The sequence below is a fragment of the Chroicocephalus ridibundus genome, chromosome 4, assembly GCF_963924245.1.
Source record: "Chroicocephalus ridibundus chromosome 4, bChrRid1.1, whole genome shotgun sequence".
Classification (NCBI taxonomy): Eukaryota; Metazoa; Chordata; class Aves; order Charadriiformes; family Laridae; genus Chroicocephalus; species Chroicocephalus ridibundus.
In genome coordinates this window covers 42,346,220-42,371,985 of record NC_086287.1, presented here as the reverse complement: position 1 = coordinate 42,371,985, position 25,766 = coordinate 42,346,220, and the positions used below count along the sequence as shown (strand labels likewise).

The window sequence follows — 25,766 nt, the reverse complement described above, 5'->3', positions numbered from 1 at the left end:
TAACTATAGACTCTGGAATAGCTCTTCAAAAGAAAAGGGAGGTTTCGTTCTCAGCCCACTTCTGTTCAAGCCTCCTCAAAATGTTAGCTTTTTACTGCATGCCAAAAAATTATCTGGCAAAGCTAATATCTGACAAGGAAAAAAAAAAAAAGCTTTTCAAATTCAAATGAAATGCATTTTAGGGTATTTCAAACAAAAAGTAACTTCCTGAAGTTATTACTCCGTAATAGGTATGACCTCTATATACTAAAACCAGTTTAAAAAATGCTCTGCTTTCCCCAGGTTTCATAGCCAACACGGCACTTGACTTTATTAGAGTTCAAAACAAACAGATGCCAAGAATTTCACTTCCTTTTCTTCAACAAGCTTAGTGTTCTGCCACCATATTATCTGTTCTGTGGAAAGCACTCTATGTCTTCCACTACCATTTTCCAGGTTTAAGCATTCAGAACGATGATATTTCACCTTATGCTGGAATGGAAAAAGACTGAATTTGACTGCTGTCTTTACCCTTCATATTTCCTTTGTTCTTTCCACTTACACAGCAGAAAGCGGCACATTCTGTATTACAGTAACCAAATATCCACAAAAGAAAGTTTCATGCAAGTCAGTTCTTACCGTGCTTATCAATTCCTTTAGGTAGCTGCAGGTTCATAAAAATCTTCAGATTTTCATTCCTGTCAGAGTTAATATCTGGTCAAGTCCAAAGAGTGGTTTTCACCTAAAAATACATCAAAAGTTGGATTTTATGGCAACAGAGTCACAACACTAACACACAAAAAAAAACCAAATAACCTTTTTTTTCCAAAGTAAGTATTCTAAACTTGTTCTCTTCTTCTGTAAAAACCTTATCAAGAAAACTTTTAGTCCCAGTTGTAACCATATGAGGAATTCACAGAGTGAACTGATAAACCGAATAAGACTACGTGGCAAGTTCAATTATGGATGCACCATATGCTTCGATATTCCTTTAGGTATAGAAGAGGAATCAATTTGTGCAATTTGTTCAAAAGACAAAGAGCCCTTTTGGCAAGATCATCCTTTAGCTGAACAATCAGTTTGAACAGTTGCCTGCTGAAAACATCACCCATTAGCATCCCATAGTAATAACAGTAACTTAAACAAGCACAGGAGTAACACAGCTCTGAACTACTTGATTCTTCTAAAGGAATAGATATCTTAAGATGGCAGGAGAACTTGCTAGATCCGAATGTTTATTAGCAGAAATAAGTTTTGTGGCTCTCAGCAGCAGTACAGCAGTAGCCTTAGATGTACAGGGCTACTTCAAGTTTTGTAAATCAATTTCCCTCTTACTTTACACATGAACAGAACTGCAAGTAGATTCTAAAAAATGAAATGCTTATGTCCCAGCAAATGTATACAGCCAAGAAGCTTCTTACATACAACTTAACTGAAAGCCATTATCACACTAAAGTACGAATATTACAAGCATTAATAATATTTGTTATTAGCCTCAATTTAAAAAATATGGAAGTGTGATTACACCTGGAACACATGTTGTAATATCAGAATATATTGTAATATATTCTGTAATATATTTTACTTCTCCTTTTTCCAGGCTGGAGTTAAGGTTTATCTTTCAGAAGATGCGGTGATCAGTACAATCACACTATAAAACAGTATGCCAAATCAGTAGCATTTCTTCTTAGTAAAGGCTCTCAACCAAAAGACAACCTGGTACAGGTATAGAGTTCAACAGCAGCACATCACTCCTGCCCATTAATTTCTCTTGTCTTCCAGCGCTCGTTAACCAATGGTTCAGTTAATTAGCGTTTGATCTATTTGCTTAGTGTGGATGTACTTATGCAAAGTGGAATTTAGCTTTTAAGAACAGTCTCCGTTTTATCTACTAAAACACATGAAAACAAAGACTAATCAAGCTAGTACTCTGTATTATGTATTCTCCCACCAGTGAAAATGGAAATAATTGTCAAAAGAATGAAACTCATTAATTGAAGCAACTCTTACACAACTTTTCAAAAGCATCAACTTAAAAAAAAAAAAAAAGAAGCATCAGCAATGCAGACTACCTGCCCACAGAACCTTATGTTGCCTTTGGAAAAAAATACTAGTGCCCCACAAGGACCTTCCGCTCCTGAGCGCTAAACCAATTCTCCTGTTTTCTCAAGGAATTTTAGATCAGTCAGATGAAGTCACAAGCAACTAAGAACACAAATCTACAATCCAAGTGTGAGAACCTTTAAAAACAGGCATTCCTTAAGAGTTTCATGCATGCTGTACAGGGAAGGCATTCAGTTCTGCCCAGGCTGATGCATTACTTTTTGTGCAAGGGGTATGACAGCCCGGGAGCCTCTGCTCTCCAGCTGCTCCTGGGGAAAAGCACTGCACGTGCTGTCAGACAGAGACACACCAAACCTTCTACAAGCACATTGGCATGGGAAGAGCTGCACTACCACGCTGCACAGTTGCCAAGGTAGAAAAGGCATTTTACCAGGAATTTCTCTTTTTTCCTGGCAGCTTTTTTTTGGGGGTAGGGTGGTGTTTCAGGTTTTTTGAGGGTTTGTTTTTTGTTGGGTTGTTTGGGTTTTTTTAGGGTATGGAAATAAAAAACGAAAACAAATTTACATTTGCTAGATTATTTCTTTAAGTTTGCCAGTTGAGAAGCTAGAGACTAAAGAGACACAGGACTGCATTCACCTTGGCTGCAGTTGCTTTAAAGCAGGTTTAGCTTCCATAATTAAACCTGCGTTTGCTATATACTGAAAAGCAAGTACAGCCAGCAAGATCTTCAAAGTCAACCTTCTTAACAAAAGCAAAAATGAGCCAACTTCCTAACTCACATATTCTGATGAAGACATATACTAAATGTTTATCTGGTATAGACCACTGTCATAGAAGAAAACAATGACAGAAAGCAGTTTTACAATAAGTGCCACTCATATGCAAACCTCCTTCTCCCAACTACAGATTGGCTTAGTCTACAAGTCATAAATATTTCTTGTCACTCTAACAGTTTGGCACTAACAGTTTTAACAGCAACAATAAAAAAAATGTTTAATAATGCACTTATTGGCAAAAAAAGAAAAAATAATTCAAGTTTACCGTACTGCAATTTTCTTCAGCTCCGTCCTACAAGCAATTCCACATACACAACAGTTCACACAAAGGAAACTCACGTCTAAAGTAACAACAGTTTTATTTCCCTTCCTCTTATTTTCATCTCCCAACCCCTCGTTCCTCAAAATTCAAATACCATTTATATTTTGTGACATCCAGGACACCAGACAGACCCTCACCCAGAAACAGTAACATCTCTACAGCCTCTTGTATAAAAGCCACCCCTATTTCATATAAATTAAGGCAGAGACCCCCCCACCCTAAAATGCAGCACTGCTTTCTGACTAGATAATCTTTAAAAGTCCTTTCCAACACAAACCATTCTGTGATTGTGAATGACACGTATGAACCAAAAAGTAGGTTGCTACAAGTTTAGTGAGTTTTAGTTGACCCACATCTACTATAAATATTATTTCAACAGTAAGGTTAGGAATCTAAGCAATAAAAATGAAATCCATCAAAAAAGCAGAAAGTACCACCGTTAGCTATAATAACATCTTAGCTGATAAGCCTTTTTACTTCCAGTGTTATTTTAGAAGCTCCTGACAAGTGAAGTTTCTGCAATAAACACATTGAATAGTTTCAAACTTTAAGGAGCTTGTAACCATAAACACCACAGCTGTTCTTTTACTTTGGGTGACACGAAGAGAGCAAAGAGGGGGGAAGTCAATGTTCACCTGAAGCTGATATGAAAGCAAACTAAGAAAAAACAAAGTAGACATGCACTACTCCGACAGTTTTAAAAAAACAGACTAGACAAGGCTTTGACTGCAGTTTTAATACGGAACACTCTCACGAACAGTGCAGGCTTTTACAAGTTGTTTTAAAAGAACAAATTGTAGTTTAGAAAGCCCACGCCTGTGACTACAGAAAGCAAGCTGCAGGTGCATTAGAAAAATAAGTTTGTCCTGTACAAGTGGTTAAAAAAACCAAACCTTCCTAATGCGAATAAAATACACTCTAAGAGGTAGAAAACTGGAGTTAGTTGAAACTCCACATGACAACCCACAAAATTTCATGGCAGATTAAAATAATCATTTAAATGATCCAAGAAGCATGAAGCCATTCAAATAGGCACTGTTTACATTTTTATCTTATCTGTGTCCACTGATCAAATTAACAGAAAAAAAGTAACATTCGCAAGAGTGGCTCAATTAGACATAATTACGCCTGATAAATTTTTTCCCATGAGGTGAAAGGCAAGACAGCTGTCACAAGCACAGGCTGCAAGCTCACTTGTCCTTACGTCCTGAAACACTACTTGGTATCTTAAAAACAAAGCTAGTGATCGAACCTGCTGACAGCCCACGGCACAAGTTCTGCAGTTGCCAAAATATAATGTTGTGCAGGTCCCAGCAAGTTTCAGCTAAAGTTACTCTTCAGCCAAAATCTAAGTTATATGACTTGAGAACATTACCATAGGAGAGGTCTGAACCTGAGCCAAGAGTCTGAATTCTGGATGACCTGGACTCCGCGCCAGGACAGCTTCTATCGCAGCCAGCTCCTGCTCTGGCAGCACCCTACAGCCTGCTAGATGTCACAAGCAATGCGGTAAAAGATAGGAGTAGCAAGGACAAAGTGTCTTTTCTCATTGGTCCACGTGGAAGATTGAGCAACCCTGGACAAGAAGATATTCACTGTCTCTTCTCTGTTCCCCACCACCACTTTGTTCCCCTACTCACTGTTTCAGAGAATGTCCGCTTTCACATTTCTCCCATATGCATTTTTTCAGTCATTACTTTTATTGATTTTAACGACGACACGTTAAAATCTAGTGCAAAGCGCATCCCTGCATGCGGCTCAAACAAACAGTAATTTATAAATTGAAAGCTGACACTAAGAACAAAGCGGGCAGAAAACTACTTTTTCCACTCAGACAACCACGATGGTTTGTTTCATGGCTGGCTTGAAGAAATACAATATAAGCCAATACAGCATGCCACACAAGGCAAAATACATCAGTAGGATAACCAAAACGATATGCAGCTACCCAGTTCAATTTAGGAAAAAAAAACCACAACAAAACCGAACACAACTTCAATGAGCAGAGAAATATATTGATTAAATTTGCAGCTGCGTGAAACAAGTTTGGCTACAAATTAGAAAGTCTACTTCAAGCCAGACAATGTAAATTAGTCTTTCTGGAAACAGTGATATGCTAAAAAAATGATTCGATCAAAGGTTCCTCATGCGTCTAAGAATAAAAATAGACATTTCTGAAAATACACTGTCGGAAGCTGTAGGGAAGATTAAGTTACAGTATTTGCCTTGCAGTGCTTGTCAGTACTCTGCATAAACCCAGCAAGTGACACCTCTACACGGCACCAGTGAGACCTCAGCTGAACGAGCTGAAGCAAGTTCAAAGAGACCACCAAGTGGTTAGGGGGCTGAAGTACACAAGGAACAAGGACAGGCTAAGACACCTGGGTTTGTTACTCCGGAGAACGCTTGGTGGATCCTCTGGCTTTCTACATCTACCTAAAGGAAGATTATAGCAAAGACAAAACTAAAGTCACTATCATTGTACACCTCCAATTTATGGTGGTCATGCTGAGTGTGGGGGGTTGGACCAGATGACCATCTTTCAGCCTAAATCAGTCCACAACTCTGAGTTCCCCTGAAGAAGTTCAGTCCAGACTACAGTACTGAGCTTTTCTGAAGGTATGAAGATTAAGCAGTAAACTGTCTTCTATGCATTTTACCACCATTTTCATACAAAAAAAGATGCTGCATTTCCAGAAAAGAGAAAAAAAGACCTCTAGCAGACTCTGACTCACATGTATGCATCGAAACTAAGACTTTAAATGCCAGTTTCAGACCTAAAGCATGTGTGTCAACCTGCCACAGGAATACTGGACATTTCTGAGCATACTTGCAGAAGGACTACATCACCTGCTTCTACAGGCCAGCAAAACATCTATGATATAGATGATGTTCCTTAATAGCTTTTCAGAAAGCGTAACACATTAGATGAGAGCTGTATCAGACTAGTAGATCCAAAAGTGAATTTGTCATTCTATTCCTTATCTAATGGAGAGATCCAATGAGTAGCGTTAGCTTGCAGTTGCTATGTAGCTCACAAACAGAAAGAGAACAGAAGTCAAACAATAAAAGACAATTTCTGAATAATGTCCTGGAGAATCTTTTCCCTTGAGTCCTGACAGACACTGTGCTGAAGCACTGTCCAGAAATATCTAGAACTAAAACATGTTAAACATCAGAAACATCCTGTAAACATAAAAAAAAAATTACTTTAAAGGTGACTGAACACTGAAACAGGTCACACAGACAGCCTGTGGAGTTTCCATCCTCAGAGATGTTCAAAAGCCAACTGAGCAATGTCCCAAGGAAACTGCTCTAGCTGACCCTGCTTTGAGCAGCAGGGTTGGACTAGAGGATCTCCAGAGGTCCCTGTCAACTAAGAACACAGAATCATTGAGGTAACTGAATCTGCAGAGTCAGTGAAGGTTAGCCTCCATAAAAACGTGGGAGTCTGTATATCCACATCCATCTGCAGAATCTGAGCTATACTTGCATAGTATTTTGTTTGATGCCTTTAGACATGATGATATCATAATTTTAAGCTACTGAAATTCAATAATCAAGCCAAGGAAAGACTCCTCAGCTTGTGGAAGATGTAAACAGAAGACACTCCTAGTTCACTGCACGTGAAAAAAAAAAAAACCAACACTAAAAGGAACAAGTATCTCTTTCTAAACACTGCTGATAAATGCTGCTATTGGAGGGGGGGAGGAGTTTAAATGGAATGCCTACGATAATAAATGGAATTTTTCCTGACACACATCAATTAAAAAAAAAAATCAGCTGAAGCCATGTCCTTAACCATTTTGTCAAAAGTTTCCCACCATTACAACAGTTGAATCACCTCACCTTGCCCTTTTTGACACTATGAATTCAGGCACATTCTGTAGCACCCATGACACTACCTATGAACCTTGGCATCTCCTATTCTGTTGGAAACTGTCCTACATGAATTTTTTTGAGTATAAAAAAAAATACACTTAGTCACAACCCTAGAAGTATATGTTTCCCCTTTTTCCAAAGAAAGGTCAAAAGACCTCAAAATATAAGACCAATTCCTGTCTTGAAACAGAAATAGCAGCTCATAGTAGAATCAGGTCAATTATTGAGAACTTTGAATATGTAAAAGCCTTCAGAAGGAGATTCAATTTCCAAGTCACGTCTAATAAGACAGATCCAAATAGAACATTTATGATCCCATTAAAGTCTTTTCCTGTAATGTCCCCCTCCTTTTTTTTTTTTTTAAACATTCTCAAGATAAAAAGATTTATGGCTCTATATCTATCAAAATACTTTGAAGGAATTCAAGAAAGAATCTGCCTCACTAGGACATTTTTCCACCCCGTTTACGAAATTAGAAATAGGCATTCATTTTGGCATAACATTAAGAATGGATAACGAACAAAACAAAGATAAATGTAATGCAGATTAGCGTTTACCACATCTAAAAGCATCCTTCTGTAACTTCGACAATAGTGGTTGTACAATGCATGCAAAGAGCATCTCTTTAATCATTCAAACACTGAATAAAAACAAATAGTATTTTAAGTTACTAGTTACAAATAAAATTGTAAATTAAACTTTCTCAAACATTTGTAGAGCTAAAGTTGTCAGGCAGTTACAGAAGATGAAATGCTGAATTCACAACCATCAACAGCAAATCTCTGCACTGCCACATCATCGACCATGGTAAGTTTGAGTCAAATGAGACTTTGGCGCATGAACAAATTTTATCAAGTGTGGCAGAACATGACACTAAATTGGTTTCAGTCGCAGGGAAGTGCATATCTAATCCAGTACAAAATCATAATTGTCTAAATAAATAATGCTTAATGCAAATAAGTCATGATGCTACCTGGTATGTATTTTATTTTTGCTTTCATTAAAGCAAAGAGAATAGTTTGAGATCAATACTTCACATATGACCACTGTACCTTTTACCCAGTATTTGGAGTCCTAAAGCCCTGCTTGTAGCACTTTCTAACCTTAAAGTAAGTTTGAATACGTTATTACATATGCTTCCCAACAACTATCATAGCTTTCTGTGCCATCTTTCTCTCCTCTCTTCATCAAGAGGAAAGTTAAAAGCATTATGTGTCAAAGCAGCTCTACAGCCCAACACACCAGTGCCAATTGATGCAGAATGCTGAAAAAGGTTAAGACTTTTTGACAGCCTACTATCACCTGAACTGCAAAACTGTGGCATGGCAACTGAAAAAAAATGAGAAGTTCTTATCCTAGAGAATTCATGAATCATTACGGTCTAGTATTAGGCCTTGCAAATAGTCGGTGCAAGTGAAGAGGTTAGTATTCTCAACTCCTGAAGGGAAGAGGGATCAAAGATCTCTGTTCTCAGGAGCAACGGGAAGAGAAATGACAGTTTACTGAGCCCAGATTGCACATCATATGGCAGCTACTCAGATCGAGAGGATGAAATGCAGGGTTGAGAGGGACGAAGAGGAGTCTGGCCCAGTTACTGCTTCACATGGTGCTGCAGTCACAGACAACTGAGGTCAATATGCAGCTTATTCAAAGACATTCCCCTCTCAGATGCATATAAACACTTCAGGTTTCCATCTCTAAAAAGGGATAGTTCTCATGTTGCAAACCTACTTTGTAATCAATCCCAAGTTTAAAATAAATCATTACAAATCCTGCTTTACCTGCAGCCTTATTATCCAATGTTCAAAAGCATCAGAAGTGCAGAAGATACATTTCTCAAAGTCAGGATATCCTCTTTGGATTGTCTCCCCTGCCACCTGTCCAGTGACATTCGAAACAATTAGCTTCTGCATCCCTTGACCAGGTACCAAATGAACCAGCTTGGCTTCTCAAATAGAACAGGAAGAATTTGGACAAGAAAAATGCTGAAGTTTTAACTGGTCAAACAAGCAAAAGCAAGAACAAAACAGTATTTCATACTCATCTCATCACCTCCTTTCAATAAAGCCTTACAACACATTTGCCAGTAAGCACCAGGCAGCTGAGAGGAAGCCAGGAGCATCTGGTGACACTGACTTGGTAGGACTGTGAGAGGGCAGGATGCCATTCACATCTCTGCTCCTCTGATGGATCTCAGGTGTTCGCAGAAGTCTGTGGGATGAGCCTGGCCTTAAAACATTCACCTAGCTGAGTAGCACTTGGACAACATTATTCTTGAGAAAAGCTGGTATGAAAAGGCTACTGCTAACCAATGTTCCATTCTTCATCAGTAACAGTTATACTTGGAGGGGGGAAGACATTTGCCTGATACAGAGTGATTTCCTCCACCAAAAACTCCCACAAAAACAGCTCACACAATAGCAGTATGAACAATTCAGGGGGCTGGGGGGGTTTGAATAGAGCTCATAGGACACTTACCAGCAGAAACTATTAAGCAGTCTAAATACTCTAATCACTACAGTTTAATCACTACAAGTTCCCATGGCATTTTGTCTCTGCACTTTATTTTTTGGAAGGAAGACTTAAGAGAAATCCATACAGAACAAGTAGTTACATGAACTAAATAAACCTGGTACTTTCAAATCTCCCTCTTTCAAACTTGACCAGATTTGATAGCTCCAGCTGAAGTTTCTCCCATACAATTCTGTTTACCACACAGCTTCTCTGGTGACTAACATCTTTGTGCATGCTGCAGCTCTTGCCACTGCTGGGACTCAATCTCACCCACCTAGCAGTCTTTTTATACAAAGCCTGTTGGACTCCACATGTGCATAAGGGGCTAGAACAACAGCCACTGAATTAAAAATACTTAGGAGATTGGGGAAAAGGAAGAAATGTTAGAGAGGAGAAAAGCAACAGGCAGGCAAACACAAGAGCATAACCACACAAGTTGGTTTCCATAGGAAACCAAAAGCTTCAAGGGCAACCTTGCCTCAAACCTGTTATCAGAAATCTAGGATACAGTGACTGTGCAATCTCAGCAGTGACTGCCATGCAGCACAGACACACAAGCTAGCTCTGAGATAAAGAACACTATCCACACATTTGCTAGAACCAGACGAAAACTAAAATGGAAAATTTGTAGGAGTGACGATGTGAGGCACATCGGCCGACTCTCACAGGGCACAGTGGCAGCAGACACATTCTCTGAAGCACAGCCAGGCGGTACCTCACATGTAACTTCTGAACACAATTCTTCCTTCCTAAACACAACTTGAGAGTCCACACCAGATATTAATCCTGATTTAAAGGAACGCTTTTAAATATATTTTAATGGTGTTAGATTTGACAATTTCTACACATTTCATTTACTCATTTCATGTGCAGTCTGTTTTATTCTTTTTGCAATTTTCTCTATTGCTACAAGTCAAGATGCACAAAAGTTCACTAACATAAGCAATTAAAATCCAAAGCATTCTATTCCAGTATTACTTTAATTTGTAGCATGCCAGCTATTATGTTGGCACCATTGATCTTCTGACCTTTGAGCTAAAACCGCTGGACTAACACCAGAACCCTGGCAGCCACATTAGCACAATGCTGTCCCTGAGCTTGGTAAACCCTACAAAGGAGGAAGGCTAGTTAGCTCGTATGCAATGCTATGCTACTGCCATTAAATCCTATTCGGATGCAAGCTACAAACTCAGCACAGTGTCGCACTGTACCATGTAGTCACTGTGAGCTAAAGCTATAGTAACAAATAAAATAAAGCCAGGGCACAGGTCTGAGCACTAATCCATAACTGTCTGTGCCAGTAAACTGTTATCCCATTCTTCAGCATGGTTTTGTTCAAGGTTATTAACAGACATTGATGCACAGGAGATACTACAGGGCTAGGGACTGTTCCCAGCAAGTAGTAGGGGTTTGAGCCATGCAGAGCCACACTTCGGAGCAGAAAATGGGATGCAGACAAGTGCAGACATAGACACTAGATGCCTCAGAGCTGGCTCAAGAGTCTCCAGTACAGCTTTACAGCTAGGTATGAATAAATTCGTCCATAGTAAGATGAAATCTAAAGCCCACGGCAGCTTCTGCTCTGAACTCTATTACAGATTTCTCATGTACGTGTTCAAACTACTCGCTCAAGGGCATCTACATTTCCTTATTTCACAAAGTCAATGAGGTAAACTAATGAATGAATGCAAGGCACTGATATTACAGTAATGTCACATCAAAATACAGTCTCATTAGTACCCATAAATGAGTGAAGCAGAGTGCACTCAATGCAGAGCTGCACAATTATCATGCAGCTATGCTGCAATACAGTAGCTATGCAGATGATCCCATATTTTACCTAACATGTCAGATTAGGGCTCTGGCCCTTTCCAGTCTATGAAAGTATAGACACAAGTATAAAATACTTACCTATTGTCAATGTTGCAATTACCCTGCTTGATTCACTTCCCCCCCTCCCCCTTTTTTTTTTAAATCAAGTTAGGTAGTATGGTCTAAAACTGAGCTGGGGGGTGTGTAAGGAATCAAACTCCACACAAAAATTGTTTCTGCCACCAGTAGTAACAATTTACAGAATCTTCCCCACACATACCATTTATTCTCCAGCAGCCTTTCAGATGCTGAAAAGGAGCAAATCAGATCCTATTAACTTTACCAGAAGCAACAGCCTGCTCCTCACATGTAATCATGAGATTGGGACAACTGCATTTTATTCACAAGAGAAGAGTGGTCTCAAAGCTGTACACTGCTATTAAAGCAGTCCCTCCTCCTGCAGCCAGGTCTCTGACCATCTAGTATCTCAGAGAGAAGAGGTAACTGAGACCAGGTGACCTGTTTCCAAGGGGCAGCTACAGCTCAAGGGGGACACCATAAGCCCTTCTCAATTATCGTTCTTCTGGGGAAGAGTTAAGCAACTTTTCAGTACGACTATTCAATGAGATAATGACAACAGCTCATTTTCACAAGCAGTTTTATCAATTTTGCATATGTTCATCTTAATGACATTCAACACTAATTAACAAGGTTATAAACTGAACAACAGTGGCACTTCAAAAGCATCCTAGATCTTCAATTCCAAATTTTGAGCACAGGGATAACATAACACATTGCCTTGTGACCCAGGGTGCCAGTATTCAGTAAGCTAACTGAAGTTTCCATGCATTTCAAGAGCTTTTGGCATCTCAGCTAAGTACCAATGTGACAACAAAGAAGGGGTTACAGCAAACAAGATCGCTACGGCTATTAACATTTTAAAGTCAGAAACTCGGTGCAAACAGAACAGTCACTCAGCACTAACACAAGATTCACAAAGAAAAAACTCACCACCTTTAGAAAGACAATTTTTCTACCTGGCAAAATTGCTCTGAGCCTCTAACATGGAAACGTTTTTGTACCTCCTTTATCAGCAAAAAGAAAATAGCACAACGCAGAAACCAACCGCTATTTAAGGGTATTTTGCATTATACTATGCATACAATTACTTCATTTTCAAAAATACTGTTAAACAATAACATTAAATGACTTTACCTGCAAGCACATAACACCCACATACTGTCGCAGAGCCAAGAGTTTTTAATGCCACCTGTAAAACATTACTGAAATAGAGCGGCACTGTTCCGTAAGCCTTTCTCTTCCCGATATAAAAAAAAAGTGAATATGAAAGACCACACAGTCAGGTACACTTGTCTATGTTATCCTCATGTAATTTATCTGTTGCAAGCAATAAAGTTCTAATGTGTAGCTAAGTTTAAAGTAAGAATTAATTCTAGCCATGCTTTCTGACAACACCTGGAATAAAAGCTAGGCATACTGGAGGAAAGCAGGATTCAAATTCAAGAAACTAGCCACAATTTTAAGCGTTTATCTTCATCTTTATAGCTGTGCTGATTCTTCTCCCACCTCTCTTCAAATACATCTTCAAACTCTTCTCTCACTTTTAAAGCTAGAAAAATCACAGACATCTTTGGACCCTTTTTTTCTAAATTATAACACTCAGGAAAAAGAGGAGGGAGAAAAAGAAGATATGATTCATTTGTTCATACAGTTTCAGCTACAATATTTAAACATAACATTGAAAAATTTATTTTTTCAGTACTGTTATCTACCAAAAAGCAAGTATCAGTCATGCTTATTCTGGACGCTTTAATGCCGTATCAAATGGAACCTTATTGTTCTGCCAAAAATCTTTTAGTCCTCCGCGTTAGCAAAACTGACAACCACAAGGCAAACAACACTGCAATCATTTACAATCCCTCCTCATCTGAGCCTAACTTTTTCTGTCTAAAAGTCAATGATCTAAAAATTCTTATTGTTATTACCCTCTCCGCCTTCCCTAAAGCCACAACACTACCTTCCAAACTGTTCCAAACAAATAAGTGATCAAAGTGCTACTTCATTTTAAATCTGTCCACTAACTCTCCATTTCATCAATTATTTTTTCAAGTTTGATTACCTCTTCCTATTACATGTAACGGAAAGATGAAATGAGGATTTTATCTGCAAATTCCCTCTTCAACTGCTCTTTAATCTCTCTCCTTGTATCAGTTTGTGAGGCCTGTCTTATTTAGCCCCAAGTCACTTAATCCCCTGCCCCAAGAACCTGAGGAAACCTGTCACCTAAAGTTAGACTGCATCATATTTGGGAATAGTTGGCAACTACTATAAATTGCTTTGAGTTTTGTTGGGGGTTTTTTCCATGGGGTTTTTTGTTTGGTTTTGTGTGTGTTTGTGTTTTGATTTTTTTTAAGCAAAGTGCAGGTTTACAAAAAATAAGGAACAGCAAAAGTCTCCCCTCTCCCCCAGCACTTCAGACATTTTCCATCTCTGGGCATTTCATACTCCACAACAGGCGATGTTTACCCTGCATACAATTATTTTTCATGTGGCCAGCTCGGCACAACTGCTAAATTGTCCTGAATTGAATTGACTGTTCCCCCTGCCCCAATTTTCAGAAGAGATGCATTATATCTCTTAGTTAAAGAGCACATTCACAACATTTGCACTTTTGCCCTTGGCAGGCATAAAGTTGTTGGCAGTTTGAGGCAAGTCATTACACTTAAGATCCAAGAACAAAAAGATACTTCAACGATGCAAGAATGGAAAACCTCAGTTCAGCTGCTCAGGTATGTAAGCACTGACTTACATACTAAAAAACTGAGATTTAATGATGCCAGCAATCAGCAGATAATGACTAACTTCTGTTAAAATAACAGTGATGATCACCCTTTGCAACATTTAATTACTGCATATTATCATACCTTTGTTTTACTGAAGATGTGCTTTAAATTACCAACAAATTTTAAAGTCTTTACTGCATCAACACTATATACACAAGTGATTAGATCTGGAACGTACAGCACACTGTTGCATGTTCACACCCAATTCTAATGCTGTTGTTTGGAGACAGAATAATCTCTTCTGTTCTCAAATGTTATCTAGTGTATTAATTAACCTTAAAAACTTTCTGGCTAAAAATAGAAGTACAATAGTACAGGATTAAAATAGAGGAAGTCCTGACAATCTTAATACATGATAAAAAAAAAAAAAAAAAAAAAACAAAAACCAAAGCTATGTAGCTCTGCAGATCTTCTGGCTTTGCCTAGATAGGGAGGCAATTGTATAATAAGGCAAGAATTAACTTAGGGCTCTTAAATTATTCCATGGAGCTTCTCCCACAGTTCAGATTGCAAAGTGGAAGTGTCAGGGGCAGGCAATACTCCAGAGTATTAATGGACATTCATTTCACTGCACAGACAAGCCCTAAAAACCCACAGAACTCAAAATCCCAAAAAGGCCTTTCCAATTTCAAATGAATGGCATGTTTTAAGATTACATCAGCATTTTTCTTTTGTTTATATTAACAAAGGCATCCTAGCAAAGATTCTCCTACGGTCTCTCTGTATGGCAACACAATAAGCAATACTAGATTTGGGACACATGAGAGTTTCCAGAGTTATGTCAAGTACGAATTGATGACTACCCTGCAAGATGCTGCAGAAGTCAACGGGGGAAGGTTAAAACAAACTGACTTTCTGTCAACACTGCCTTCTTCAAAGGCTCCAGAAGAAGGGAAAGAGTAAAGAAAAAAAAACATCCAGGGAAAAGACAAACTATCTAAATAGCTTTTACATAAGTATCTCCCTTCTTTTCTCACTTCTAAATGTTTGCTTTAGCAAAAGCAGAGGGAAAGCATCAGGTTTCACTCTTTATTCCAGCTGCTGTATAATCAATACAGTGCAATCTCTTGAATTATTTTATTACGATTCATGCAACAAGCTCTTAAATACATTTACAAAGTAGGAGATCAGTGCCAGTATCATGTCATTCATAAAGATATGTTTATTTTCAAGGCATGAGAACGTTAAACCATAACTTTCTTCTGCACAATTATGCAGTCCTTCTGCATGGAATGAAAGCATAAAATCCAGTTTGAAAAAAAACCAGAGTGGTAGAAATCCCAACTGCATCCAACAGAAGCAGGGAAGGCCCTCTAAGATTTATCTGGTGGGGTCTGGTATTGTCTTCTATTTGACACATGCAAAAATATTCCCAAAGTAATGTCAAGCATTTTAATTTTCAAACATTAAAAAAAAATTAAATCAGATTGGTAATTCAGAAAGTGAAGAGAGAAGGCTTGTCCTTCAGAGATAAGAACCATAATGACTTTCGTGTAACAGTAACACCTTTAAGCCTGCAGTTTGAGTTTCATCACCCATTGTCTCTTTTTTTATTTTTCAAAACATGTAGACAGAGCCATGTTATGCTTCAGAAATGTAAAAAAAAAAAAAGCCTGATTTTTGCCACAGTTTCTTCAGCAAGAGCAAATTAGGTCTGTGGCCCTGCCAAAACACAAACATTCAAGATGTGTATGTTTCCTCTTACATTGGCCTCTTGTGAGAAAATAAATAAGTGTTTCTACTTTCTTGCATGCCCACAGATAAAGGAAATCAAGTTTCCTGTTGCAGGTTTGCAACCTGAGAGCCAGCACTAGGAAGCTGCGATAAACTGACACCGCCGGTAGTGCAGCTACCCAAGCAAAAGACATGTAATGGGCTGGATACTAAAGTAAAACTGTTTCACATTAGTACTGAAAAAAAAAAATATATATATATATTTGGTATAAGGATGGTCTTGATTTTTAAGCAGTGGCCTTTGAGTCTGCAGAACACAGAGCAGCTTGACTCAGGGGCCCAACCTCCAGCTCCGAGCAGGGCTGACTTCCATGTTGCATCAAGTTGCTCATGGCTTTGTCCTGTCAAGCTTCAGAAGTCTCAAGGATGGAGATTTACCAGTCACTCTGGGGTGGTCTGTTCAACGCTTAACCATTCTCATAATGATTTATTTTAATTTTTATAGTCGTTTTGGTGTGCATAAACTGGATTTCTCCTAGAGGAAATTAAGCTAGAAATCTCTCCACAGAAGTTCGCCAAATGTGGCACAACCCTTAATGGCCATAACGGTCCAAACCAACAAACCACATCTGTGTCGGGTACATCCAGTTTAGGAGACCAGACTACATTCTGTCTGACGTAAAATTACTGAAATACTAACAGTGTAGATCCGGGAGACTTGCCACCCCCACCTCCAGCCAGAGATCCACTTCTACTCTGCCAAATTATTTGCTAGTGCAAGACCAAGTGACAACACCAAGCACATAGACAGCAATGCTGAAATTAGATGAAGGAAAAAAGCACTGTTTGGACCAGAAAGAAAGGAGAAAAAAAAAAAGTTATAAATCAGAAAATTATAATCTTATATTATTATATATTATAATGTAAAACACCAATCATCACGGATCTGCACCAAATACTTCTATGATAGTGTGAAGTACAGTTACGATTTTGAGTGAGCATGAAGTAAGACCAGTAGCTTATTATGAGACAAAAAAAAAAAAAAAGAACCAAACCAGACAATACAAAAATACAATTTCAATCACTTCAAAAAGTCCCAAGGACATGTAAAAGCATTTTTGGGGCTACGCAACTTTTGATCAAATCAACAAATGTAGGTGTTTAAAAGCGTTTGTTAACTCTTAGAGAGAACAGTCTGTACTACCACCACCAAAAAAGCCCAAGATAGCTATCAGAGATGCTGACGTGAACAACTGGCATACAAAAAGTTCTGCTACCACAGCGGTTGTTTTGCAGATAATATCTGCCGCTATTAAAAAAACGTTCTGTATTAATCCTATTTCACATCACATCAGCATACAATAAGCCTGTCATTTGAATTCAAAGGTCGAAAGACAATTGGTTTAGCTGATGGTGCTGTAAAATGCATCACGACTCGAGAAGCGAGCTGTGCTACAAAAGCAGCCCTTGGCACCTCCTGGAACCCCACCATCCACTGCACAGAGACAGGCAGCAAAGCAGGCTACAGAGCAAAGGAAGATGCTTGGCAATTTCCCCCACCCAGAAAAGTAAGCACTAAAATTCACAAAAAAACAGCCAAGTACATTAGAAAGTAACTAAGTCTCCTCCCAAGCATATTCAACAGGCAACTTTTCTCTAAGTTATGTTCAACTTCTGTCCCATGCTTTCTAACAGCCTGCAATAAGAGTTTGTTTTCTGCTGATTTTGGCTAGTTGGGGCTTTTAATCCACTACATCATCAATTACAAAAAGTAAGATATATTTCAGGGTTAATTTGAAATGCCTTCACCAAGATAAAAGTCTTAACTTTTACATCAGCATGTTTCTCTCACAGCTGCAGTAAAAACCAGTCTCTCCAAGGTCTAAATGAGTATTTTGAGGTAAAAAAATTGTTACATCGAAAGGTAAACAAACAACACAAAAATTGAGAGAAACACCACCAAAAGGTTTTCGAGCACTGAAGGTAAACCATAAGGAATCACGAAGAACAATCCAACTTTAAAATAATTATATCCTATATGCCAGTAGTTTATTTAAATTTTGACAACTTATGAAATAAAAATTGGGTCTTCAAAACACATTTCAGTAATCTTTAATAACATCAATCTCAAGAAAGCATTCTTCCCTTTCTACAGAGCCCAAGACGAAAGGCAAAAGAGTATTAAAACATCAACAAAAAAATTCCAAATGCCTCTCAGGCCTAAGCATGAGCCACTATTCCCAGTGATAACTCTTCCTTCTGTATTATCTTTTTAGATAACCCACATTCAAAAAAGTTGTTCTATACAGTCATGCCTTTATCAGGAACTTGATCTCTTTCTTCAAAACAGACATCCATCCACTGTGCAGGGAACAAGAGCTACTGCTTTTACACTGCAGCATCCAACACAAGATTAAATAGTACTAAGAGATGAAGCCACGATTGGTTTTGATCGTACTAATCAAACATGGGTTTGCAAGAGAGGATCCTCTTACTTTGAAACAGCACTGAGGAATACTCAGCGATCATGCAATTCACCAGCTATCAAGATTATGGAAAGTGTTATGTCGCCACATTCAAATGAAGTGCTCTTTAAAACATGCTTCCATAAAGAAAACAAAGACTTGTAAGTGCTTCGTCCCACTTAACATAAAAGACATGTGGCAGAATCTAAATCAAACAACCCACCCAGCAAACTGGTGCCACAGAATTCAAAATTAAAGAGATTGAGACAATGACATAATTTAGCTTTACATATGCAAAAACGGATGTCTAAAACCATTCTATCTGCTGATTCATGTTAAAAACCACAGTTAAATAACCAAGCAATTCTTGTGTCTCAGCAACTCCTAAAGGGTTTCCCAAAGTTCAGAGTGCAAAACTACTACCAAAGCTAACACTGAAGCTGCTACAGATTGTGTTAGTCTTGTGCTGCCAGCTGTGTAGGGATTAAAAATCATAATTAGTCAAAACCACAAAAGTAGTTATCACTCAGCCTCATCAATGGCCATATTCTGCAGGTTTACAACTGTGTCTTCAGTTAACCATTGCTAGTAAGGTTACGCTCCCAGAAAACACTGATTTGCGTTCATTAAATAGACCCATAAACTCTCTCAACTCTCATAGACCCATAAAATCCCACTTTCAAATCACAGCTCCAGGACTTTCCAGCTTGAGAATCCTCATTCCAACATTAAAGTGAACTCATTGAAATAGAAAGTTCAGACTATTTAAAAGTTTCTATTTAGGGGCGATATACTTGAAAACAAGTCACCAAAGTCCTATCTCCCTGGAAACATAAAACACAGAAGAATACATTTTTCCCTCGCTTACAGAAAGACATTTAACATATGCATTATTTTACATGCCAAATCAATAAAAGCCTAGCAGATTTTAGAACACAGGTATTTACACTGATAAAAGAAATAAGCAATATTATTTCTGTCAAAACTTCTTGTTAATAAGTTAAACAAATGGGTTTCAGAATAAGTGAATAAAATAAAAATCTAAAAGATGGATAATGAAGTAAACAAAGCAAAGATAAAAGAAGATATTAAGAGATAATCAAATCATGCCTTATTGGCTTTTTAAATATTTAAATTAAGGAGCTGCTGAGGAATAAAAGGAATCTGCCCGAAGCTAAAAAAGCCAAGGAAACAAGAGATCAAAACTGTCTGCCGACTAGCCACCACGTAGGGTCAATGAGAATAAATTTAAACCCCTGAAAATGTCAGCATTAGGGAAACCAACTTGTGTGACTGAAATTTTCATGAAGACGGAAGCTCTGCTTCTTTACCCCATAGGGTATCCAGGATTTCTAACCAGTAGCAGCAAGAACTCAATAGCTTGCAGCAACCCCCTTGCTGAAGGGATTAAACTACTGATATGGAGAAAACTGTTCCTTTCTCTTCTCTACAATAGACACACTATAGGACAAAGCAGACAGAGGAACAGAAAAGAAATTCAATTGGGCCTCAACCCTTTCTCTAACTAGCCTACCTCCCGTTTTCCCAGTGTATTTCCAAAGTTATCCTCCTTAACTGGAAGAACATGACCTTACTAAAATTCAAAATAACTAGGAGGAATATTTTATGTTCTTAAAATTAAGTTTTCTTCTCCTACCTTAGAAATAAAAAAATGTGTTCAGTAGCAGAATTAATCATTTTGAAACAGACATTTTAAAGGATATATCTGAGACACATTTACCAAACTGAGAGGACAAAAAGAGCTACATAAGAACAAAATGCTCTCGAGGCAGCAGCAGAATGCTTATAAGCATGATAAAAAAAAGTCTCCTTGAAAATCTTGGGAGTGGGGGGTGAGAGGCTGCATTTGGACATGGTTTTTAAAAGAATAGGTATCCAAAAGTTAATCCCAAACCTTAAAATAACATTTTGGATGAAGATAAGAGGGAAGAAGCTCTTCAAACCTAGAACCAATAATCTATGACTGAAATGACAATCATTTTATTACAGAAAAAAGCCAATATTAATTACTTGTCCCCATATTAAGTTTTTATTCTTTATTGCCTTTCATAATCCTGTGTCACTGCCTACCTCTACACTTGCTAGCCTTTTTAGTCAAGCAACTTTTTGCAGCCCTACAATAGTCAGAATTCACATCCCATTTTGCTTCTGACTTCATGATCTAAGAGGTTTTACGAACCACAACTGAAAGCTAAGTATGCCTATCCCAAGCAGCAATGCTAGAACTAAGCATTTTATTAGCATCAGTAATACCTTCTTAATACACTGTTGAGCAACTAAGTGCACATCCTTTAATCAACTGGCCATAAATAAACCTTGTTTAAATGGGGGGGGGGGGGGGGGGGCAGTCTTCTGTCCCTAGTTACCTATCAATAAAGAGGAAACATAGTATTTACATAAGGTATTCAATCATTAAGCTTTTCTTTTTAGCTTTACTTAAATAGAACACGTGTTTTTATAACTAAGAAAAAGATAAATCTGAAGTTCCCACACTGTTTCTGGATTAATAACCAGTATGGTGTCTGATGGCCTAAGGCATAAAAGCCTTGACAGTGAAACACAACTTACAGATCTCTCTCTGCAATTACAGCTGCCACAAACTTCTACCTTAGTACTTTCACCTGTCTCTCCCACCACTCCAGCTGAAGAGGAAGGGAGGCAAGCCCAGCAACAGCTTCCAAATAAATAATGACCAAACTCTCCATCAGAGAAAACACAGATGCTTATTATCCAGTTAGTACTTGCAGTACAACAAGCAAAAACTGAGAGGGAGAGACTGCTTTCCCTTTTACAAAACTGGTTTCTGCCTTTAATTTAAGGAAACTAATGCTTAATTCTCACAGTTAACAAGCAAAAAAAAAAAAAACAACCCTCAATCAAAATTCCACCGTGAAAGGACTGCTTTCTAAAGAAAACGCCAATCTTGGTTCATCCATACAGATCTGGAACCTAATGAAATCTGACACCTTTACTCAGAAAACAAATTTGCATTGTATTATCAACTAAGACTCCATGCTCACAGATGCACTTCATTCAGCATGCAGTAACGGGTTCATTAAAGCAGCATCACTAAAATTTTTGAAAGCGATTTTGCAGGCAAAATTTTTAAAAGCCATCTCATAAGCAATAATATCCAAAAAATGCCTCGGTATTCTTCTTTTGGTAACAAACATGCCTCCTCCATCTAAAACATACAGATGTTGTGGTCAAGGTTATACAAGGAGATCTTCATTAAGTTGAGCAATTCCCATCTTGTATCACCGCTTTACCAGACATGAATGGGTGAATTCCTCATTAAAGGAACTGCAGCTGCATCGCAGTTACCCAGTGCAAATAATAGTTATTTTTAAATATACCACGAGAACGTTAATATCAAGACTTCACGCAACAGAAAATGGGGGAAGAGCAAAACAAACTCAGCTGAAGAAGGTTATCCCCTTCTCTTCTACCCTACCTTGCTTCTCCACCACCATCTCCTCCTCCCTCCCTGCAAGATCCAGGCATTCCCTGTTCTTCCACTTTTCCGGACTCCCAGTGAAGAAATCAACCATCCGCAAACATTTTTTTCCTCCTCCACCCCCTCTCTCATGAGCCGAGCATTCGGAACATCCCCACCGGCACTGCCTCCAAATTACCTAATTGTTATCATTACTGTGGTCTCCGCACCGGCTCGAAACAAAAAACAGCACGACTACACCCTCGCCGGCTATAAAAAGTAAAGGGGGGTGGGGGGGGAAGAAGACTGAAGTACAACTTACAGCGCCGAGCGAGACACAAGTTATTTAGGGAGCCGTGAGGGCGAGCCGCCGGCCGCTCCCGGGCCCGCGGGGGAGCGCGACCGCCTCCGCCGGGGACGGGCAGCGCGGGGAGCCGCTGCCGCCGCCGCGCGGAGCCGAGGGGAGCGGGCCGCCGCCGCCTCCCTCCGTCCGCGCCTCCGCCGGGTCGCCGGCCGCGCTGCTCCCGCTCGGGGCTGCCTTACCCTGTAGAGAAAAAGACACAAAATCCGGAAAATAGCACCCGGCTCGGCTCGCTCCGGGGGAGGGGGACCCGCGCCCGAAGCGGGGCTACCGGCAAGGCGGCGAGGGGGGGGCGGCCCCGGGCAAGCGGCTAGGCACGGAACGGACGCCCCCCGCCCGGTGGAGGCGCAGGACTCCGGGACACTTTCGCCCGGACCGCCAGCCTTCCCCCTCGCCCCCGCTAACTGCGGGGCGGCGGCCCCGGCTACCGGGCAGGGGGCCGTTCCCCCCACGCACACCCACCCACCCACCGCCTCACTCACTCACCCCCTCGGTCAGCGGCACGGCGGCGGGAAGGAAGCGGGGACGGAGCGCAGCCCCGCCGCCCACCCCGGCTCGGTGCTCCCGCTCGCAACTCACCCAACAAAGTTGCCGCGGCGGCTGCCGGCGGACGGGCTAGGCTGTGCGCGGCTCTCCCCGCCCGCGCCCGGGATGAGCTCACCCCGCTCCGCTCCGGTCTACTCCGCTCCGCCCGCCGCCTCAGAGCTCTCGCGAGAAGGGCTGCCCCGCCGCCCGCCCGCGCTTCGGCGGCGAGGGGCGGGGGCGAGCGCCCCCCCGCCTCCTCCGCGCGTTCCTATGGCAACGGCCAAGCGCCGGGCCTAGCGGGCGGCCGCGGCCTGCGCCCGTCCCGTCGCGTCCCGCTCCGGCCACCCCTCGCCGCCTCACCCTCCGGGTCGCTGCGACACGGGAGACCGGCGGGTCGAGCTGGGCGGGCAGCTGCGATGCGGTGCGTGTCTGCCCCGGAGGGCGGCAGGGCGGGGGGAGACCGCGGCGGCGGCAGCCCACCGTGGGCTCAAGGCGGCCCATGGGCCGCCCGCCTCGTGGCCCGGGGTCGACGGCGGGGTACAGGACCAAGGTCGCTCATAACAGCGACCGGTATGTGTGGGGTTGGTGCCTAGACAGACTCCTTGGGGCATGCCCAATGCACCTTTCTGTTGCACCTCTCAGAACTTTCTGCATTAAAATGCTTCTCCCCCCCCCATTTTCATCATTGCATCCCATTCCAACCTCCTGCCTGGAGACCTACAGGGAGATGGTCACTGTAGTTGCTGACACACCGGCAAAACCTTCTGGTGCTATACAGATAGTATATATTGAGCTCTTTTACTGCCAAATCAAATTGGATTCTCTCTCTAGATATCCACCACAGACAACAAAAAAATTAACCATGTGAGTAGGCACATGAAAAAAAATGAGCATACATCCACGTCACCCCTTGTTCTGCAGGAACACTGCTCTGTTTCCAAATGGCCAACATTTTGAAGCCAATCAGCTGTGGGTAGCCCTTTCTGAATGCTCTGCTGTTTGTCGTTATCATCCTTGGCTTGACAGAACATTAACAATCTCGGTTAAACCAATGTAGCTGAAGCTTCCCCTGAGCTGTCTCTGAAATTAGGACACCCCAGAAAACATCTCAGATTCGGGCTGGCCACGTTCCAGCAGCGTGCGGCATGGTGATAGCTAGAGCAACCGAGCTGTGGGGAGCAGCTGCTCCACTGCCGAGATGTTAGCTTCATCCCCATCCAGTGTCCAGGAATGTCTGGACAGCAAAGACCAACAAGAGTTACATACAGATCCAAAAGGCTCACCATGTTCTGAAGATGTTCCTAATGGATCTCTAGTACTGATTTTTAAATCCTGAGTGGATTTCCAGAGAGCAATCACTCTCTTACGGGTCCCCCAGCTTGAGGTGATGTCTCCAGCAGGTGTTATGGGGTTAAGAAAACCCTCCCTATCTCAACTTGCTAAGTAGTAGGAACTTCTGGATGGGTGAAGAACAAATCCCAGTGCTGCTCTGGCATGGAAAAAAAGATAATTTGCAATATCTAGAAAAACAAATAGGAACATTTTAGGTATTTAAATACCTTTATCAGTCATCTGAAAAGCTCGGCGTATTTTATGTGAGTGAAAAGTTTTTTATTGGCAGCTCTAGCCCCACTCTTACAAAGGGAAGTCCAAAGAGGCTTACAGTCCTCAGGCATATGCACACAGCAGTGCTGGATGTGACTGCGGCATCAGGGACTGTGGTGTGCCATTATTGAATTTGTCTTCATCAGAAGAATTCAGATAGTGAAGCCATGGCTTGCAAGCTCTTTAATGAGGTTAATGAGGCTAGCACATTCCCAAACCGTTTCTATGATCTTCCTTCACACACTGCTGATGTGCCAGATCATAAGATGAGGGAGATACTCAGAAGGGTCACGCAGGGAGGGAGAGGCTCTGACACCAAGCGCCAGCCCAGCCTACGTGCTATCTGAGATGAGGCTGCGGTTGGAGGCCCACACCCTTGGCTGTGGTCCAGGGCTGGAGCTGCCTCCTGCTCCCTGGGGCCCTGCCTGCCCTCTCTCCCTCAATCCCAGGTCTAAAAGGTCAACATCTGGTAGTGCAGGGGTCCTGGCGTGGGGGCTGCCAGCATGAGGAACAGCCGAGACCCTCTTCTCACCACATTCTCCCTGCGCGTGGTATCTAGAGCTGTGGTTAAGGGGGGCAGCAGCAATCAGGAGCGATGCCTGTTCTCACAGGTCTCAGGATATCCGGAACTCGTTTATTTTCTTTATGTGGAAGTACAAACATTTTGGAGCCTTTATAGTTAACCAATAATTAACTAGGTTGGGGGGGGGGGGGGAAGAGGAGGAGAATTTAGAGTTTTCTTCCTACCTATATAAGGAAGTCATCAGGATGGCTGATCTAGTATAAGAAGGACAGAGGGGTTTTATTCCAAAATAATTACCTTGCCTCAATAGTGCACAATTAATTCCAGAACAAAAGGACTCTCTTCCTTTTGGTAGAGTTCTCACACATTGGCCCTGCTTGACGAGCTGTTACAGAATGAAGAATGCAGAGTCGGCGTTCCAGTCAATTCCCTGTGTAGACAAGCCCCAAGAACCCCAAGACTTTCTGAATGCCAACCCTCCTTCTGCCACTAATTTGCTGTGTTACCGTAGGCAAGTCACTTCATTTCTGTTTTAATATTCTCCTTTAAACAGAAAGAGAAAATGATACAGTTATTTACCTCAGAGGAGCGAGGTGAGTGTAAATTAATTAACATTTATGTTGCTCTCTGAAGGTTTGGTGTTATGAAAGGGTAAGCAGTGGGACTGTTTCTGATTAGGGCTGGCTGGAGCTCCTGGAAGCACAGAGAAAATTTGACTAAGAATCTGCACCGCCCTGAAACAGAGCACTTAATTTATTCATTGATGAACAATGAACATGTGAAAGTTTGTAGACAGCGCACCCTTCCAAGAAGCATTACAATTTGGATATACAATGCACCAGAAAAATGGATGAGGTAATTCACGTAGAGATAATTTGCCAGAGCCCAACATCAACGAGTTGCAGGATATGGAAAAATTCTGTATTTTCATTCATGGTCCCAG

At 40.9% G+C, this 25,766-nt stretch overlaps 1 protein-coding gene across 10 annotated transcripts in view; it reads right to left on the bottom strand.

Annotated features, from left to right (window-relative positions):
• SIPA1L1 (signal induced proliferation associated 1 like 1) overlaps positions 1–22,882 on the bottom strand; it is a 219,324-nt gene extending 196,442 nt beyond the window's left edge. For 4 of the 10 annotated variants that reach the window (XM_063331428.1, XM_063331425.1, XM_063331433.1 and 1 more), the window contains exons 1-3: positions 22,657–22,766; positions 22,132–22,353; positions 619–721 (exon numbers count right to left, since the gene is read on the bottom strand). The gene's annotated coding sequence lies outside the window, so the exon portion shown is untranslated. Of the gene's footprint in view, positions 1–618; positions 722–22,131; positions 22,354–22,656 lie in introns of all 10 variants that reach the window. The other 6 variants (XM_063331427.1, XM_063331434.1, XM_063331426.1 and 3 more) reach the window with 5 other exon arrangements.
• Between the last annotated feature and the right edge of the window lie 2,884 nt (positions 22,883–25,766).